The sequence below is a fragment of the Mandrillus leucophaeus genome, unplaced genomic scaffold (genome assembly GCF_000951045.1).
Source record: "Mandrillus leucophaeus isolate KB7577 unplaced genomic scaffold, Mleu.le_1.0 Scaffold417, whole genome shotgun sequence".
Classification (NCBI taxonomy): domain Eukaryota; kingdom Metazoa; phylum Chordata; class Mammalia; order Primates; family Cercopithecidae; genus Mandrillus; species Mandrillus leucophaeus.
In genome coordinates, this window is record NW_012104443.1 from 2,305,794 (window position 1) to 2,325,136 (window position 19,343).

The 19,343-nt window shown below is 34.9% G+C and overlaps 1 protein-coding gene across 3 annotated transcripts in view; it reads left to right on the forward strand.

Annotated features, from left to right (window-relative positions):
- Nucleotides 1–19,343, forward strand: part of LOC105548616 (chromosome unknown open reading frame, human C15orf41) — a 279,913-nt gene that overhangs the window by 159,543 nt on the left and 101,027 nt on the right. The window lies entirely within an intron of this gene.

Here is a 19,343-nt window from a genome sequence, read left to right on the forward strand (position 1 = left end):
TTTATTGATTGTATTTACTGATGTCTGACGACAATAATGGTTTGAATCAGCCTTTGAGGAATTTGTCAGGCATTGTGACATTAAGCCATGATACAATCAAATTTTTTTCTTTGAGAATTCAACTCGGAGGATAGTGAGGAAAATGCCTAATTTTTCTGAAAAACTTTTACGGACTTTTCAAATGTATAGGCTTTTGCAGTCCTGTTTCATGAAATAGAGCATAAGTGTATTTAACATAAGGAATTTTAAAAATAGAAAATAACTGAGAACTAAATGACAAATTCACTTTATAAAGGTTTTTAGATAAATATTTATAATCTTATGTTGGTCGGTTGCTTTCCCAAAACTTCAGAGAGTTTTGACATAGAATACCTTGAGAATTCTAAGCAGAGGATAATCTCTAGTCTCTTTAAGGGATACATGAAACTGGGCCTGGAGCAAGAGTACAAATGGAGCCTTATATACTATGTGTCTAAATATGTAAAGTTACATATTAAGTTAACAGACCTTAAATATATTCCATTCTGCGTGAAGAGCTGAAAGTTCAGATTTGCATAAGAATTCCTAGATTCCTTGGATTTGCAGGCTACGTGTGTCAGTGCAGGGAGCGGTGGTCCCACTGCACAGCCTGCCTTCCTTTTCTTCCCACCCTCAGCTCCATCCTACACCTGGAAAGGTGTCAAGCACACACCAGGTCTGCGTATCCAAGCTCCATGTACATTCCCATAAGCTACGGCTCTCAGGCCAGAGTTGCACACTCTGGTAGTCTGCCCTCTTATCAGGTGAATGAACCTGAGAGAAAGGGCCATCCAGGCCCTGGGAGTGGTCTCGGGGCTATAAGATCAGGAAGTTCTGAGGTCACTGATACCTGGAAGGTGGCCTAGAAAGTGGTTGAGGGAACAGGCATCAGGTGGGGATGTTCCCTTGGCCCCATAAACTCCTTACTCCATGGATTCAGATATAACTAGACAGTGGCTAGAGCAGAGTTACCTAAAGCTTGGGTTCAGGACATGGACCTCTCTTGATTGACTGTAAAGGACAGTATTAAAGGAAGCAGGTGCATAGATCTTTCAAAGCCATTTCTTGTTCTGGTGTTAGGATAGGAGGGGAGATGAGCACCAGAGGAAATATGGTCTTGATCACATGTATGTACCACGGAAACGATTAAGAGCTGAGTTCTATCTGTCAGATTTTTGAAGCTTTGGCTCCAGAGAGTCTGCTCTCCTGAAGGGAATGCTAAGCTAATACCTTCTGCCACAGAATTGATTTGACTTTAGTTCATACCTCTAAGTATTTTTTAAAGATCAGTTATTTACTCAATGGTCTGGCAATTGCTTCCTCTGGTTTGTGATAGCCTGAGAGGAGAGGCATTTAAAATGGGAATGCCAACCAGTTAGAGTTAAGGAAGGTATTTTTCAGAGCATGGCCAAAGTTTTTCCTGTATTAAGATACTTTGAGGAACCCTGCAATTAGCCAAATCACAGATTTCCAGTTTTTTCGGTCTTGTTAAAAACAAGGCTGATCACATCTGTCTTAAGTTGGAGTATGTGCCTCAGCAATAGAAGCTCTTGCAAACCTTCAATTACAGCAGCCTCAGAAGCAGCACTGCTGCCATATACTATCAAGTAGCAACAACAAGCGACAGATTGACTAATAATTAGCAAATGCTCTGGAGAGGGCTTCGATAAAGGTGAAATATAATAATTTGCTTTTTCCATCTCTTAAAATTGAGTTGGTTTTGAGATATTGATGTCCCATTGTTTCAGACAGATACTTGACACTGTTGTTAGCTGGAGTAACCTCAGAATATTTTGTCAGAGTGAGGGAATTGTTTTCTGTATATAGAGTACTTTGATAAAAATGACTTCTCATAAGGGTTATAATGGTTAAGTATCATTTTTTCAGCATGCAGAATGTGAATAACAAGACTTTTCTAAGTGAGGAATTCATATTTTCTGCCATCATTCATTGATTTTAACAAAACTGAGCAAAGAATAGAAATGTTATCTTAGGCCTTTAGAGTGATATTCGTAATAAGGAGATAATTGTTGAGAAACTAGAATGACTTACATCAAAGAAAACAGATCTATAAAGGAATGGCAAGGAATTATAGTTTCTCCGGCTAGAAAGACATCTAAATGATTACTCTTTTCAAGCATATGTAAGATTTTTACAAGAGTGGTATATTGACCAGTTTCACAAATCCAGGCGACCAGAAAATTCTTACGAGGATGACTTCCCATTGACACACACTATGACAAAGTTAATCTGAGTCATGTCTAGCTCAGAAATGTTACCCCAAGCCAAACCAACAAGCAAAGGATTGAGTGGCCATTCTAAGAATGGAAACACAGCATTATGATCATCCAGAGAGGGTAAGGGAAAAATAAAGAGAGTTTACCAATAGGAAGTGAAGTTGGGAGCACAGTTCGTGTCAAGAACCCAAGAACACGGAGTCCATTTCTGAGGCTAAGTCTAGAATAATGCAGATCAGGTCAAAATTGATACTAAAAAGGCTTGGAGTCTAGCATAATAATTCTCCAACTTTACTGTGTGTTAAAATCACATGGGGGTTGTTTTTAAAATACTGATATTGGCTTTACCCTTAGAGAGCTAGTTTAATTGGTGTGCAATGCAGCCTGTACTCTGGGAATTTGTTTTGTTCTCGTTGAAAACTATGAGATTAATCTGTATCTAACATTGAAGTCAGACTCTTCGTTACCTAGCCTCAACTTGCTAGCTAGCCTTAGCATTCCTAGCTTATCTGCTTCCAAACAGTCTTGATGAAATAGTTGCTTTATGAAGAAATACAGGTCCAGGTCAGCAAACATTTGCAGGCACTGTGTTAGTCAGTAGAGAGTCAGCCCCTGCCTTTGAGGGGTTAACAGTGAGAACTGAGCAGTAAACTACAGAGGCAGCACCTGAACCCAGGTCTCTCTGTGAACCCCACACCTATGCTCTTTCTACTCTATCGGGCAGCTTCATATCTTTCATGGGGATAAATATGTTGGAAGAGTTTACTTACTCTGTCAGTTAATGGGCTTGCTAAGCTAAAACTAAAACCCTCTCCAGCATACAAGTTTTAGATATTCACCTTCATGTGGTTGGAGAAAATGGACCATTTGTTCTCTGTTCTTCAAGAGCCTATATTCTGTATTTTAAGAAACAACTTTATTGAGGTATAACTGACACAGAATAAACTCATATTTAAAGATTACAATTTAATGTTTTGTATAAACCTATAAAAGTATCACCATGATAGAGATAGTGAGCATACTTACCACCCCTAGGTTTCCAGATGCCCCTTTATAATCTACCTTCCTAATCCCTTCAATTCTCCCTGCGCCCTTGTACCCACTGATCTGCTTTCTGTGACTGTTGATTAGTTTGCTTCTTCTACTATTTTATGTAAATAGAACTATGCAGCATGTACTCTTTTTTGTCTAGCCTTTTTCACTCAGCATAATTATTTCAGGATAATGTACAATGAATATATCAATAGTTCGTCTTTTTATTGCTGAGAGGCATTAAGTTGCATGACTGTTCCACTGTTTATTTATCCATTCACCTGTTGATGGACATTGGGCTTATTTTTAGTTCTGGCTATTACTAATAAAGCTGATCTGAACAGTTTTGTAAAATGTTAACATGATTTCATTACTCTTGGGTAAAGATGTAATGTAATTTCATACCTGGGAGTGAAACGACTGGGCCATATGGTGGGAATATTTTTACCTTTTTACAAAATGAGTAAACTCTTTTCTGAAGTGGTTTTACCATTTTATATTCCCGCCAACAGCTTACGATAGTTCCAGCTGCTTCCCATCTTCCTCATCACTTGGAATGGTCAGCCTTTTAACCCAAGGCTTTCTAATAGTTGTGTAAAAATGTGTTCATGTGATTTTTTAATTTGCATTTTTCTAATGATAAATTATATTGAGAATCTTTTCTTATGTTTATTTGCTACCTGTTTTCCCTGGAAAAGTTTCTCTTGAAATCTTCGCTTCATTAGTTAATTGAGTTGTTTTCTTATTATTGAGTTTTGGGTAGGGCATTTTTATTTTACATTTTAGTATTCTGGATATAAGTTTCTTGCCTGCAGAAATGGTTCTAGAACCCTTTTTTGAGAAGACTCTCTTTTCTCCACCTAAATTACCTTTGTACATTTGTCAAAAATCAGTTGTTCATATATGTATGGGCCTGTTTCTGTATTCTCTATTTGTTCTATCATCGGTTTGTCTAGACCAATTCAACACTGTTTTAATTACGGTAACATTATAATTTTGAAAACAGTAGGTCCTCCAATTTTGTGATTCTTTTCAAAGTTATTTTTTGCTATTCAAGATCTTTTTTACCATATGAATTTTAGAGTCAGCTTATTAATTCCTATAAAAGCCTGCTGGGATTTAGATTGGGATTACATTGAATTTACAGATCAATTTGGGAAGAATTAACGTCTTAATATTATTGAGTCTTCTGACCCATGAACCTGGCATCTCTCCATTTATTTAGGTCTTTTAACATTTTTCTCAGAAATTGTTCTGTAGTTTTCGGTGCACAAATCTCACATTTTTTGGAGATGATATCTAAGTATTGATTGAATAATGACTATGTAAATACTTTATAGTTCTTAATAATATTAGTAATGATAGTTTTATTTGTTTCCATTTGTTCATTGCTACTATAGAGGAATACAGTTGATTTTGTATTTTGATTTTCTGTACGGCAACCTTATAAAACCCATTTATTAATAGTTTACCTAATTGGTGGATGTGATAGAATTTTCTACATAGGCAACTATGTTGTTTGTGAAGACCATTTTACTTCATTTTCAATTTGTATGCCTTTTTTTTTCTTTTGCTTCATACAAAAGTGAATGGTAAGAGTGGACATTGTTGCCTCGCTGCTGATTTTAGAAGAAGGATTTTCGATCTTTCACCGTTAAGAATGATGGTAGGGGTGAGCACAAGGGACTTATGCCTGTAATCCCAGCACTTTGGGAGACCAGTGCAGGCCAGGGCTCAAGACCAGCCTGGGCAACATAGTGAGACCCTGTTTCTATTAAATAAATAAATAAATAACCAGGCATGGTGGCACACACTTGTAGTCCTAGCTACTCAGAAGTCTGAGATGGGAGGATCACTTCAGCCCAGGAATTCAAGGCTGCAGGGAGCCATGATCATGCCACTGCACACTAACCTGGGCAGTAGAGTGAGACTCTGTCTCTAAAATAAATATAAAAGAATGATGTTAGCTATAGGTTTTTGTAGATGCCCTTTATCAGGCTGAAGAAACTCCCTTGTAGTCCTAGTTTGTTGCAAGTTTTTATCAAAAATTGGTGTTGGATTTTTGTCAAATGCTGTTTCTGCATCTATTACGACAATCATATAGGTTTCTTAAATTAGTCAATATAGTGAATTATAGTGATTGATTTTTTAATGTTATACCAACCTTGCTTTCCTGAGATAAACTCCATTTGATTATGAAGCAATACACTTTTCATATTTTGCTGAATTTGATTTGTTAAAATCTGTTAGGAATTTTTACATCTATGTTTATGAGTGATACAAGTTCATGTTTTATTTTTCCTTCTAAAGTATTTATCTGGTATTGGTATTAGAGTAATGCTGGCCTCTTAGTAAGAGTTGGGGGGCATTCCCTCCTCTTTAATATTTTGAAAAGTTGGCACAGAATTGCTATTATTTCTTCCTTAAATTTTTGGTGGGATTCCACAGTTAAAGCATCGGGGCCTGTGGTATTTTTTTGGTAGAAGGTTTTTAACTATAAAATCAATTTCTTAGTAGTTATAAGACATTCAGGTTATGTCTTTTTTTTCTTGAATGAGCTTTGGCACTTTGAGTCTTTCAAAGTGTTTGTCCATTTAATCTAAGTTGCAGCATATTTTGGCATAAGCTTGTTGAAAATATTCCCTTATTGTCTTTTAGTATCTGTAGAGATGATACCTTTCTAATTCCTGATATTTACAATTGTATCTTCTTTTCTACATCAGTCTGCCTAGAGGTTTATCAATTTTATTGTTCTTCTAAACGAACCAATTTTTTTTTAATACTGATTTTCTTTTTTCTCTTTCGTTGGTGTTTAATCTTATATTATTTTCTTTTTGTGTGTGTTAGTTTCTGTTTAGTTTGCTCTTCTAGTTTCCTAAGGTGGAAAACTGAAGTTGTTTATTTTAATTCATTCTTTCTTTTTTCCAGTATAAATATTTTAGTGCAATTAATTTACTTCTGAGCACTGTTGTGACTGCATCTCACAAATATTTATATATTGCATTTTCATTTTTATTTGGTTCCACCTACTTTCTACTTTTGATTTCTTCTTTGACCCACACTTACTTTGAAGTATGCTGTTTTGTTTTGAAATATTTGAGAAATTTTCAGATATCTTTCTGTTTGGTTTCTAATTTAATTCCAATGAGATCAGATAACAAATCTGAACTCTTTTAAATGTATTGAGATTTATGTTATAGCTCAGACTGTGGTTATCTCTGTAAATTTTCTATGTATACTTGAAACTTTATTCCACTTTTCTTTGGTGGGATGTCTTATAAATGTCAATTAGGTCGAACTGGTTGGTAGTGTCATTCAAGTTTTCTATATCTTTACATATATGCACTTATCAGTACTCTTCTGAATACTTGAGGGCGACCTACTTAGGTCCCTGGAATTCTCTTTTTCTCTCTGGGCAGCTTTCCCCTGCTGATATTTTGCCCTTCAAACTCTAGTTGCCTTGGCTTTCCCATTCTCCTAGGTACAATTCCTCAACTCAGGGATACTGCTGGGCTTTGCCTGGGCTCACCATTTGGACGTCACAGCTTGGAAACTCTATGAAGCTGGGCCAATCAAATGGCTTGCTCTTTGTAATCCCATCACTCTGGGATTACAGTTCTTCATTGCTTGATGTCTAGTGTTTAAAAACTGTTATGTCATCTATTTTGTTTTTTAACTTTGAACAGAGAGCTAATCCAGTCTTTGTTACCCTAATTTGGTTCCAAGTAGGAGACTTTCAATTATGATTTTAACACATAGTTTAGCAGATTGGTGTAAACCAGTTTGTCTTGTTTAAAATTAACCTTGTAATCTTAACTTTTGTATCTTTATTAAGTCCACTTAACTTATAGACTTCATTGTCATCGTGAACGAGAGTACTGTGCAGTCCTTCAGGTTACTTTCTTTTGAGATATCTCTCTCTCTCTCTCTCTCTCTCTCTCTCTCTGTCTCTCTCAGACATCCATATATTCTACCTCTCTTTCCCTCAGGCTTCTGAGAGTTGGAATGGGATTTTTCATTTATGACTTTATGCCCAGCAAAAGGAAAGTCTTTAATATGTTCAAGGCCAAGGATTATAATAAGCATATGGTTGTTAGAAAGCAGCTTTCTTTGGTTATCTACTGGTAGCACTCAGGGCTTCTTATGCCTCTTGGATTAAAATAAAGCAGGCCATATTTTGGTGAGACAGAGCCCTTTTCCCAGCAGCTATGCCTTTTCATTTCCTCTGCCTTTAAGGAACACATGTTCCCATTTCCAAGCATCCTCTGCTGTTTGATATCATTCAAGTATCTCCTGAAATGGATGATATATAAGTGATGAGGCTACATTGCCCTGGTTTGTCTGTGCTCATTCTCTTCTTACATATGTGGAATATGGAAAATGAGTCATGAACATGAATGCAATTTGCGTGTCTCATACTCTTCTCATAGAACAGAAATCTTCATGGATACATAATGACAATGGTAAACGTTCTTTCATTCTAATTTCTAATTGATTCTGGAAGTCAAATTCTTATAAATTCTTATAAAAATTAAATTTCTCCCATGAATTTCTTTTATTCAGTAACACAAGTCAATTACATTCACTTGTGTGGTTTTTTTTTTCTCTCCTTCTTACATTCTTCCAGTCTACTCTTAAGATCTGTGTGAATACCATTCTCTTAGTTTTCTTCCTTTTCTATCTGAATCCCTGAGATTGAGATATTTCTTGTGTTTTGGTCACCTTTTCTCACACAGGATTGTACTAGCAAATTGTCTTGTTAACCCTTTCCTGCTTCTCTTTATATGTTCCCCCTTTTGCTATTTCCTTCCCATTTGTTGCTGGCAGCTTGCTCACCATTACCAGCACCTCCCATTTTAAATTTAGTCTTATAGCATTCCTGGTATTTCATTCCAAGTGATCATAAGTTAAAAACTAAAGCCAATTTTTTTTTATTTAGTAAAAAGGATTTTTTTTAGAATTCATAGAGCTCATCAACTCATATAAATAGGAGGCTATCTTAGTCATCTTTGATGACCAGCTGTGATATTTTAAGAGTACTCCATATTGATTAAGAAGGTATTAAAAATGAAGTCATTGGTTGTGTGCTAATGGTAGGTATTTAAAGCCATATTGAACTCAACACTAGATTAAAATATTTGATGAGCCCCAATTACCTTTCATTGGTTTAATGTGAAGTGACTATTTTTTACTACTTCATATTTCTTTTATTTTTTTTTAATTTTATTTTAGAGACAAGGCTTCACTTTGTCACCCAGGCTAGAATGAAGTGGTGCAGTCATAGCTCACTGCAACCTTGAACTCCTGGTCTCAGGCGATCCTTCCACCTCTGTCTCCCAAAGTGCTGGGACTACAGGCGTGGGCCACCATGCCTGGCCTGCCATATTCCTAATGCAACAAGTTCTAGCAAACTGGCCCATCAGTGGTGGCATAGATATACAAATTCAGCTGATGTTTAATAAGTTACTTCTATGTAGAAATAGCATATTATGTATTTCAGAGCACACAAAGGTGAGCAAAACTTAATCTTGCCTTCAGTGAATTTAATTCAAACTAATAGGGAAACAAACATGTACATAGATCATAATAATAGCTAACACCGAGCACCAGTTATGTTCAAGGAGCTGGTTTAAGCACTTGCATGTATTTTCCACTCTAATCCACATAACAATCCTATGAGGTAAATGCTAGTATTTTATCTCCATTTCATATGAGAAAGTTGAGCTATGAAGAGGTTAAGTGCCCAAATCGAGGTCACAGAGCTAGAAAGCCAGTGGAGTTTTTTGAATAGAAGAGTGACATGATTAGGACCTAACTTTAGGATGGATAGTCTGGTAGCAGTGCTTAGATTGAGTAGAAACAGGAATTTGGAAATAGGGACACTATTGCTATTAGTCACCCATATTGAAATAATCCATTAATTCCCAAATTATAGTGGTAGCAGTGGAAATGGAAGGGGACCATATAGACTTACAGAGATTATAGAGACAGGATTCACAGAATTTGTCAAGTAATGCCAACATTCAATACATCAGTAAAAGTGTCGTTGTATTAAGTGGTTTCGAACAGAGATAACTTTGAGGTTTTAATATTGGTGGTGGCAAAATAATGATGCTATTAAAGAATTGGGAATAGAAAATAATGTAGGTTAGCAATAACTTCAGTTGGGATGGTTAGAGATGTCCAAAGGCAACTGGGCTGTGGGATAGGAATCTGAGTGGTGGGTCAGAGACAGTCTGATTTAGGGATCATCCATAATAGAAAGAGATTGAGTGGTTTTTCTCAGAGGGAGAGAACAGAGAAATGCCTCTTATAAATAGGAAAAGAAGATACCTGTGACATGACATCATAATAAAGTTTAGAGAACTGATTAATAATAATTACGACCCTTACAGCAAATTAAATTATTTCTAAATTTACCGACTCCCACCCTTCATCTCTTGCATTTGAACTTATAAAGTAATTTCAGTCTGGCTGCACTGAATCTGATTATTCAGGATATTGATAGTTAACCTCACATCAGTTTCCACCATGAGTTATGTGGGTTTAGAAAGTTGTACCAAAATGTACGAACCTAGGGCTTTTAGGAATCACACTTGAAAGAAACCTTGGGAGTTGCATTTGTCAAGCAGCTAGGAAAACCATTCATGCATACCCCACACCCAGAGCTCCATCGGCAGCCCAAACATCAAGAACTGAAAGGTCATTCTTCTTCCTGCAATGTGATGGCTTGTTGACGGATTTTGACACAACAGTACAATGCTGAAAGGGTCTGACCTTCCTGCAACACTGAGGGACTCAGGTTTGCTCAGGATACCTGACACTCATTGCATTTCTCTCCTTGCCTTCCTTCTCCTTCACAGATGAACACACTCCTCAAACACAGAGTGCTGCCTTTGATACAGAAATGTTAAATAATTTAAATAGATATAAATGATTGCTTTTTACATTTCTCTTGCCTTTTTTTTTTCCAGTTACCATCAAGCTGAAACCCTTACTTGAAACTATTAATGCTTTTAATTAAAAAATTAAATTAGTTTTTCAAAATGACAAATGTGAATGGAGATTGTTAATAGCTGGAAAAAGAAAAACTAAACAAATGAGGAGGTCTGTATGCTATGTTATGTTTTATAGTCTGTCTTTTTGATAGAAATCAATTTATTGGAATTCAGAAGTTTGAGGATTACTTCTGAAGTGCAAGATTAACGTACATAAAGGTAAATTGTAGGTAAATTGAAGTAATTATCTCCTGTGTACATAATGTGTTAAAAGGTTGAAGAGTTAGGTGGAGGCAAGAGAACTATCAAGAGAATTTTCTGCCATGTATAAATTGATGTTTTATGTTAGATTTATATACTGTGAAGCGGGGCTTTGACTGGTTATCCATATTATTTTTTAATTTAGTATCATGGTGGCATGGAGATGGGAAGAAAAATGTATACTATTAATGAATTTCTGTAAATACAAAAGTAATAACCTAAATGCTTTTTTAAAAAAAAATACTCTTTAATGAGAAGCAGCTATTCAGAAAGATTGCCATGCTGTCTCCACAGCTAGGAAATATAAAATACGTGCAATAATATTCTCCGAGCATTTAGATCGCACTTTGCAAAGTGTGGAAAGTTTACATATTTGTCATAATATTGGAAAAAGGAGTATTCAAGTATTTCAGTGGTATTGTTTCCAAATATGATAAGTGTCTAATAAATGAAATTAAGATTCTTTTGTCCAAGGTAAATATTTTAATGGCATACGCAAAATTAGGACTGAAATTTTGAAGTATTTGTTTTAACTCTTCACCTGTTTTCCTCATATCACTGCACTTTTCAGTAACACCCTAGACATCATACATCTTTGTTTGAATCATTTCTCTTCCTATTTTCTCCACCATTTCAAATGGTGTCATGTCACTGGGAACTAATGCCCACTATCAGCTGAGCGCGTTCAGCTTCTGTCTACATTACCACTAGGGTTCAGTTCCAATTTCCTGGTATTACTCATTCAGATCCGAACTCTTAGTTTGTGTGCTATGAGAACTGACAGCCCCCCATCCTGCTCTGCTTGTCCAGGGCCTAGTCACACACACTCCAGTGTGCCAAAGCGTGGCCACCCCCACACACCTTTCTGCTCAGGATTCTGTGTAACTTTTAATTGACATTTATGTCTGACATTGTAGATGTACTTCTCATTGTAGAACCTTTGTCTACATAGGAATAGTTGAAAACTGCTTTTCACTTAACTATTACATGGATTAATTTTACTTAACAGTGACAGGTTTCCCTGCTGAAACTCAAGTAGACAGATAGTTCCCTGTTTCTAACCATTCTCCATCTAACATTGCAACCCACCACCTAGCACTGTTCTCACTAGTCGCTTGAGTATACAACAAATCCGTTTGAAATGACAGAGAGAGGGTTAAGTCCTGAGTACAACATAAACTGTAGTAGAGCCCAGTATAAGGCATTTTTTTTTCGATATATGAAACAATCTTTTTAGCGGGGTTTATTAGCGACTTAATGTCTATACATATCTTTCCTCTAAATTCACCCCTAGCTACACAGGCATAAATTTACCCAATTGTTTCTAATATAATGGCATTCTATATATATCTTTTCCTCAGAAAGCACAGCACAAAGTTCTGTTGTTTTGCCAGGTTCCTGGCCTTCTTTTATAAATTCTTAGGAAAATTTCTTTCCTTGGGTGAGAAAAAATATATTCTATCAATTATTTCAAAAAGCAATAATTCATTATAGTTGATCATAAATGTCAGGAAGCAAAGACCCAGCTGAAGCATTTTTGTCACTAATCATGCTGTTTTTCTTCTAATTAGTTAATTTACATTTTACAAATTAAGGGTAAAATTCAGACAGAAGATAACATCATAGCTTTAACTGACCTATATTTGTATCTGCCAAATTTAAGTTAATTAGAAATGTAGATGCTGTTTGTTTTATCTGTCAGAAAAGCTCATCTTTTTTCTTAAAAAAAAAAAAAAAAAGTAGACACACTTTTTTCCCCCTCAGCATTTATCATCTAAATAATAGTCTTGCCAAGATGGCAGCCTCATAATAAACTCTTTTCAGTGGAGTGATGGGTAATGAAGCTTGCTTGTGAAGGCAGCGAAAAATGTTGTCTGGCCAGATGCATGAATATGATGGCTAGAGAATCAGTGGACTTTCTCAGTCATCAATCTTTTTAGTAGCCTCTTATACATCTGAATATTTTGATAGATGATCTAATAATTGAGTTATCTATCTTTCTAACTATCAGAGTTGCATAAAAATTATTCTCACATGCTACTGAATATTAAATATATTAGGCATCCAGTAAATTTTTCATAAAAGGGCCAAAAGGTGAAACATTTTTGTTATTCTATAAATACCTCAATATATTGAGTGTTGAGCCCTCTGACGTATCCAACTCTTAACTCTCTCTCTGAGAGGCAGGTGTATATTTTAAAAAGAAAACATACCTATTATAAGTAGGACATACAATACTTACTTTGACTAGTAAAAAGTAGACCCTGGTACATGTGTAGATACAACTCAGTGTATTGTAAAATGGAATGCACTTGTTGGTCTAACACCAGCGACACATTTAATATGACGCAGATTTTCCATACAAGAAGCACAGATGATATGCATGCTAAGAATGACTGTATGACTTTGGTGTCTCCATCATTTTGAGAGGAAGATGATCCTACCAAAAGGGAAAACAAAGCTCCCAAATGTTCTCATAACACACAGGTAGTTCTTTCCCCTCATATGGCTTTGTATGTGGAAGGGGGGATTGTTTCGGGTTTTTTTGGTTTTTTGTCATGCGTCACTCTATTAAAAGCTTATCAACAAGTGTGCTTCACTGGAATTGAAAAAGTGACAAGGAAAATTGGCAGGAAACAGGTCACTTAGAAGTGGGCTTTTCCCACCCCCCACCATTCACAGTTCTTCAAGGTGACCTTACAGTGATGACTGCCCAGTAACCAACATTAAAATAGTTCTGCCCTGGAAGAGCAGACATTTGTTTGCGGGTCTGAAGGGTTACCAATCCTGTGCATCTTGAAAGGCACTCAAATGAGCAGGGCCTTGTAAATTGGATTTCTATCAGCCAGCCCTGATGATAGCTCTTCATCAGAGGAATGGGAGGAAGTGCTATCAATAGCTCCAACTCTAAATACCTTTCTTTGCTTTTTTTTTTTTTTTTTTTTAATGCAACACTTATTTTTGGTCTCTCATTCAAAATGGTGATGAATGCTAAAATCACTAGAAATAATTGCCTTTAAGGTTTTAAATAAGCCTTAAAATATGAACAATTTATTTTTTTTTTTTTTTTAAGACGGAGTGTTGCTCTGTCACCAGGCTGGAGTGCGGTGGCACCATCTCGGCTCACTACAACCTCCACCTCCCCTGCCTCAGCCTCCTGAATAGTTGGGACTACAGATACATGCTACCACACCTGGCTAATTTTTTCTATTTTAGTAGAGACGGGGTTTCACCATGGTAGCCAGGATAATCTCAGTCTCCTGACTTCAGGTGATCCTCCTGCCTCGGCCTCCCAAAGTGCTGGGATAACAGGCGTGAGCCACTGCGCCCAGCCAAACAATTATTTTTTAATGCTTTTCAACTGGAAAAGCATTTGGAATGAAAATCAGCAACACAATGGCCAGAAACAAAAATGGCAAAAATGTCTTAAACCTTGTTTTCTATTTAATTCCTCACAATGATTTCATCTTACAGTTGCGCTATTTACAAAATTTGAGATGATAGACTTTTTTCTCTTTATTTTTCTGGATTGAAAATAATAATTCAAGACAGTATCAATTGTGGAAATCTCTCTGTGGGTTACACTGAGGAACTAGTACTTTCTGGTAGGTGGATCTTTTCTTGGTTTTGAGAATCTCCATAATTTGTGGTTGGAAAAAAATGATGTTTTATTGTAAGAGCTATAACTGAGAATTTCAAACTCTTAGATATCTATTTTAAATTATACATTTAAAACCATTTGAAATGTCCATATTGGGGAGGTTTTGGGGGAGGGAATAGCCTTTTCTTAATCAAAGTAGCAAACATCTGTGTTCTTTCTAGCCTGTCTTTTGATTAGCATGGCCTCATCCATCACTGGTCTTTGATATGAGCACCAAGAAGTCATGTCCTTTTGTTTTAAATGATAAATATGCCTTTGTCATGAATACTCATAGGCAACCCAGGATTTACATCTGAATTGTCAAAGTGTAACTGCCCAGCTCCTGTGATGAGTGACATTATTAGTGAAATAAAGAAGTTTTTAATTTGTCATGGATAGGCCTTAGATGGTGACATTATGAGACTATGCGGGTTGCGGTGCTAGAAAAAGTTGTCCTTCCCCCGCTATTTTTCTAAGATTTGTCATTTATCACCAAGAGGCAATCTGCCGCAGGAGGTTCTCTGTGAACATTTGTACTTTGGTGCCATTAGTCCGTCTCTTTGGGTTTCATTATTTAGGCTGGATGGCTGGTAGTTCTTATCAAAACGAATGCTCTTGGAAGTACCCAGGCTCCTGGTGGTCAGACAACCAGCATCATGATTTGTTCTGTCAGGTTATTGTTATCAAAGATAGTGTTTTTTTAAACTTTAGCTTTATTTCAAGGTCTGTGTCAATCGTATTTTCTAAATACATTTCTTTGATATCTTCGTTCCCACTAACCCACATCTACTCACGTGTATTTGTGTATGTGCTATTTATATAAATACATTGACCTGTTCATATCTACCTATACAATTTCATGTTAATCATCAAAACCCTCAGAGTGTCCATTTTAACTGTTGTATTTGACTCTTCAACTAAGGAATTAGGACCATTAAAATTAAAAGTATTGTGAAGTCTTGATCTTCACCTGTTTGCAATTTAACAGAAGATCACAGCTGTCATATATTTGCTTTATTTGTTCCTACACTATTAGTAGACAAATAATTTGATAATTTTAAAGTTTCTTGTGGTAAATGTTTCATGTTGGTAATAAGTGGTTTATTCTAATTTTTTGTATAAAACGTATCCTGTGAAGATTTAGTATTTTAACAAGTAACTTTTAACAGAAATGGCATTACCTTCTACATGATTTGTCTTTATAATTTCAATACAACTGTTTTAAAAGTAGGCAGAGTAAGAGTGTTCAATCCCTTTTTCAACTGAATTGACTGGTGAATTAATCAAAACAACCTTTAATTTAGAATGTTGGGAATTTACATGAAAGTTAAACTATATATTTTAGTTTGATTTAACATCTCTCCATAAAAATCATTAAAATGGTTTCATCAGTATAAAAGCCTCACTTAAATTATATTTTATTTCAGGTCATATCCCTCACCCCACAAATGTATTAATCTTGGGTTTTCTGTTTTGATTGTTTCAAAACTAAACTTTAGCACTCCTTTTTTGAACAATGTTTCTTGAGTGCCAAATATATATATATATTAAGGGAAAAAAATACATGATTAACCCTTATTATCAGCCTTGCTCTTCTAATTTTTTTTTAAATTTTTAGTATTTCCTAGATCCCCTGTTTCATAGAAAATGAAGTCTTCTTCATATTTGTTTCCCAAAACAAAACAAACACCTGGCGACTCTAAAGCCCAACCCCTTACATTAATTGAGATTTTTGTACTGTAATGTAAGTGTCTGAGTTTCCGAGACCCTAAGGCTTTCACCCAACTTGAAGACAATGATGCCAGTGAGCTTCTGTCCAGAGTTAATCAGCTGCAGAATTTGTAAACTGCACATGTGTCAAAGTTGAAAATGTTAGCACTCTAATAGAAGCTTGAAAAGGTTAGATCTGATAAAAGCCATCAGCAGTTAAAGAAAGTGATTTATGGGAATGTAATGACACAAAATGCCTCATTTATCACTCATATATAGATAGGTTAAGGTTCCTGTGTCATACTTTTAAAAACTTGACCACTTCGAATTGTCAAAATAGGTACTTAATTGCCCTTCATCCTTTTCATTTTGAATTTATTTCATTTGAAATTGGTAATTTCATCTACGATTACTTTACTGTCATTCACTTCATATGGTTCCATTTACAGTCATTCATATTTAGGATTTTCAAAAACTGCATCACTGATCTTTTTGAAGTTTTATTAGCTAAAGCTGTTGCAAAGAAAGATTAAGCCAGTCTTATATATGCTAATTTACACTTTTATCTAACACAAATACCATGAAGATATGTTGAAGTTTCATTTTCTCTTTTCTAACACTTGTAATTTTCATCAGCATCTTATTATCCTCTGAATATTCTATATATCTCTCTTAAAAAGTACACCACAAAATGTTAAAAGACAGAACCATCATTTGGTTTACCATCCTAATAACTCAACTTAATATTTAAGCTCCACACAAATTAAATTTAATGAAAACCTGCCTGTCTGGCTAAATGATCCCTAAAAAAGGGGGCAAAAGCCAAAGTTAAGAGACATGCCAAATTGTATTTCTTTCCCAGGATCATTAGAAAACAACACTGAATTATTTCTTATACATTCTAAGAAAGATATTTATAAACTCGGAATTTCTAAACATTTATTGACTTATTTGATGTCAGTTTATGCATAACTATCTTAACGCTATTAAATAAAAACTATTTTACAAACTGCAATACGTCAAAGTAGTATTGTAAAACACAAAATTTTATGAATGATTAGCACAGTTTTAGACTCCTTAATGTGACAGGTAGGCTTGCTGAAGGGCTTCATGGAGATCTTTCAGAACATGAAGTAGGCAGAAGTGTGCCAGACTTCCTTTGCCCCTCTAGAGCCAAAAAATAAATTTGAGAAGTTTGGCAGGTTTCACTTTGTCAGCCCAATGCTGCACTTTCTTCAACAGTGACATTCCAAATTCAATTTAAAAAGAAGTCAGAACAGTTCCTTCAACAAGACAAAGGCATGAAAAAAATTTACAAGGGAAGGGAGGAACCGTATGTACTAGGAAAGAAACTTAAGAGACATCCTAACCAAATGCAGTTGATCCTGTTTGTTGTACCTTGATTCCATCAAACAGACTACAAAAAAAAAAAAAAAAATCACACTTTTTAGATAGTCATTGAAAGTTGAATATGAATTATTGTGAATTCTTAACACCTAGAAATTATTGTTAATTCTCCTAGGCATGACAATGCCATTGTTGCATTATGTATGAAATTGTGTCAAAAAGAAAATGTCCTTTTTTTGAAAAAGAGATATATACAAAAATACGTAAGGGTAGATTGAGTTGGTGTCTGAGATTTCCTTTAACTGTTTCAACAAAATAAATACATAAGTTGATAGAGAAAGAAAGATTTAAAGAGGGATATAGAGTCTGGAAGATGGATATCTGAGGTGAGGGGTCTCTCTGCTTTGCATACATTGAAATTTTTGCAAAAAATAAAAAGAGTCAGGGGAATTATCTAAAAGTACCATTTTAAATATAAAATTATAACATCCTATATTTTCTAGTATTTTCTTACCACCAATGTAAGTTTTTAAGTCATAAGATATAACCTAAACTTTTTTTAATCTCCAAAGTTTATTCAGAAAATCATCTAATTGGCTACCACCAAATCCATTTACAACATTTTAACCCAGTACCAAACCCAGTATTTTTTAAATAAAGAAAATGGGTAAGAAATTCTGAACATTTATTCAAAATACGACAGAAACCTATTAGCATACTTCTTTGTGCTCTGAAAAGTGTTTAATTCCTAAGTAGTAGCACAAATCATTTGTTTTGTTTAAAATGATTGTTGATGTATAATTTCAGTCTTATATCTCTGGCAAATGAATTAGAGGTTTATAAATCTTATATTTTAAGCTTTGTTTTTTATCATTGTTTACCAAAGCATTTTCTTGAGTTATAGATATAGTTTCCCAACTTAAGAAATATTAAACTAAATGTGTTTCTAGATGTATCTTTGTTCAGAAATTTTATATACATATATACATTTAAATTAAAATCTTGATTTTTTTTGTATGATTTTTAAAACCTGCATTTACTTGGCACTTTAAGCACATATGCAGTATTTTCATCTTTAAGCAACAACAAGAAAACCCGAAAATCTGAGACTCTCAGAATATACATTGATTTGGAGAAAATGTGTTCTTAATATGAATTTATCATTTACCCAGCTTATGTTAAAGGTTAGTTAACCAAATGTATTTTTTTTCCTTTTTGTGAATTGTATACATACATTAAGACAATACAAGAAGAACCATTTCAACTTAACCTTCCAGGGATTAATCATTTTGTTGGAAGGAGTTTTGTTGTTATTTTTTAAATCTGTGATTAGAAAAATACATATCATATGTGTTTATATAATCATAGGCACCAAAATTGCCTCAATCTATGAATCTTAGCAGTTTGCTCTTGTAACAACTATGAGGAAATGTATTAGAATGCCTTAATTGCAGAGCAAGAGAAGGCACAGTCTTTTCACATATGATCTTTCAATTGTTCACCAAAGGATAAAGAAAGCATTCAAGCGTGGTTTCAAGAACTGTCAGCAATAAGAACATGCAAGGTACTTTGTAGGGCCTTAAAGACCGTTCTAGGAAATAGATTTAATTAAAAAGTAAAATAGACTTTTCATTTCAAAGAAATCTTAAAAATGTTATAAAATTTCATAATGTTAATATATTAATAGGGGTATTGTCTTCTTATCCTAGATGAGAAAAAGTCATCCGTGAAGCTATTATGTTTGATTCCTACAACAGTGGGGTTTATAAATATTTTTCTTTAGGTTTGATTTAAGAGTGAGAATTATAATGCATTGAAGTATGTAACAATGTTAAAAGGTCTACTCTTTTGATTCATAGATGGTGATTCAATCTCACCCATAAAGTAGGAACATCTATAGTAGTCTTCCCCCTCCTAAAAGAACTCCTTTTACCCAAATTAAAGTTTAAAATGATCAGAAATGTCAGTGCATAGGCTGTTTGTTTTAATTAACATGTTCATGTACACTTTGTTCATCCTTAGAACAATACTAGTACTCTGTAGTCAGGTATAAGAATTCCAGAGGCACTTTATTCCTCTCTTAGTTACTTTAACTTTTAT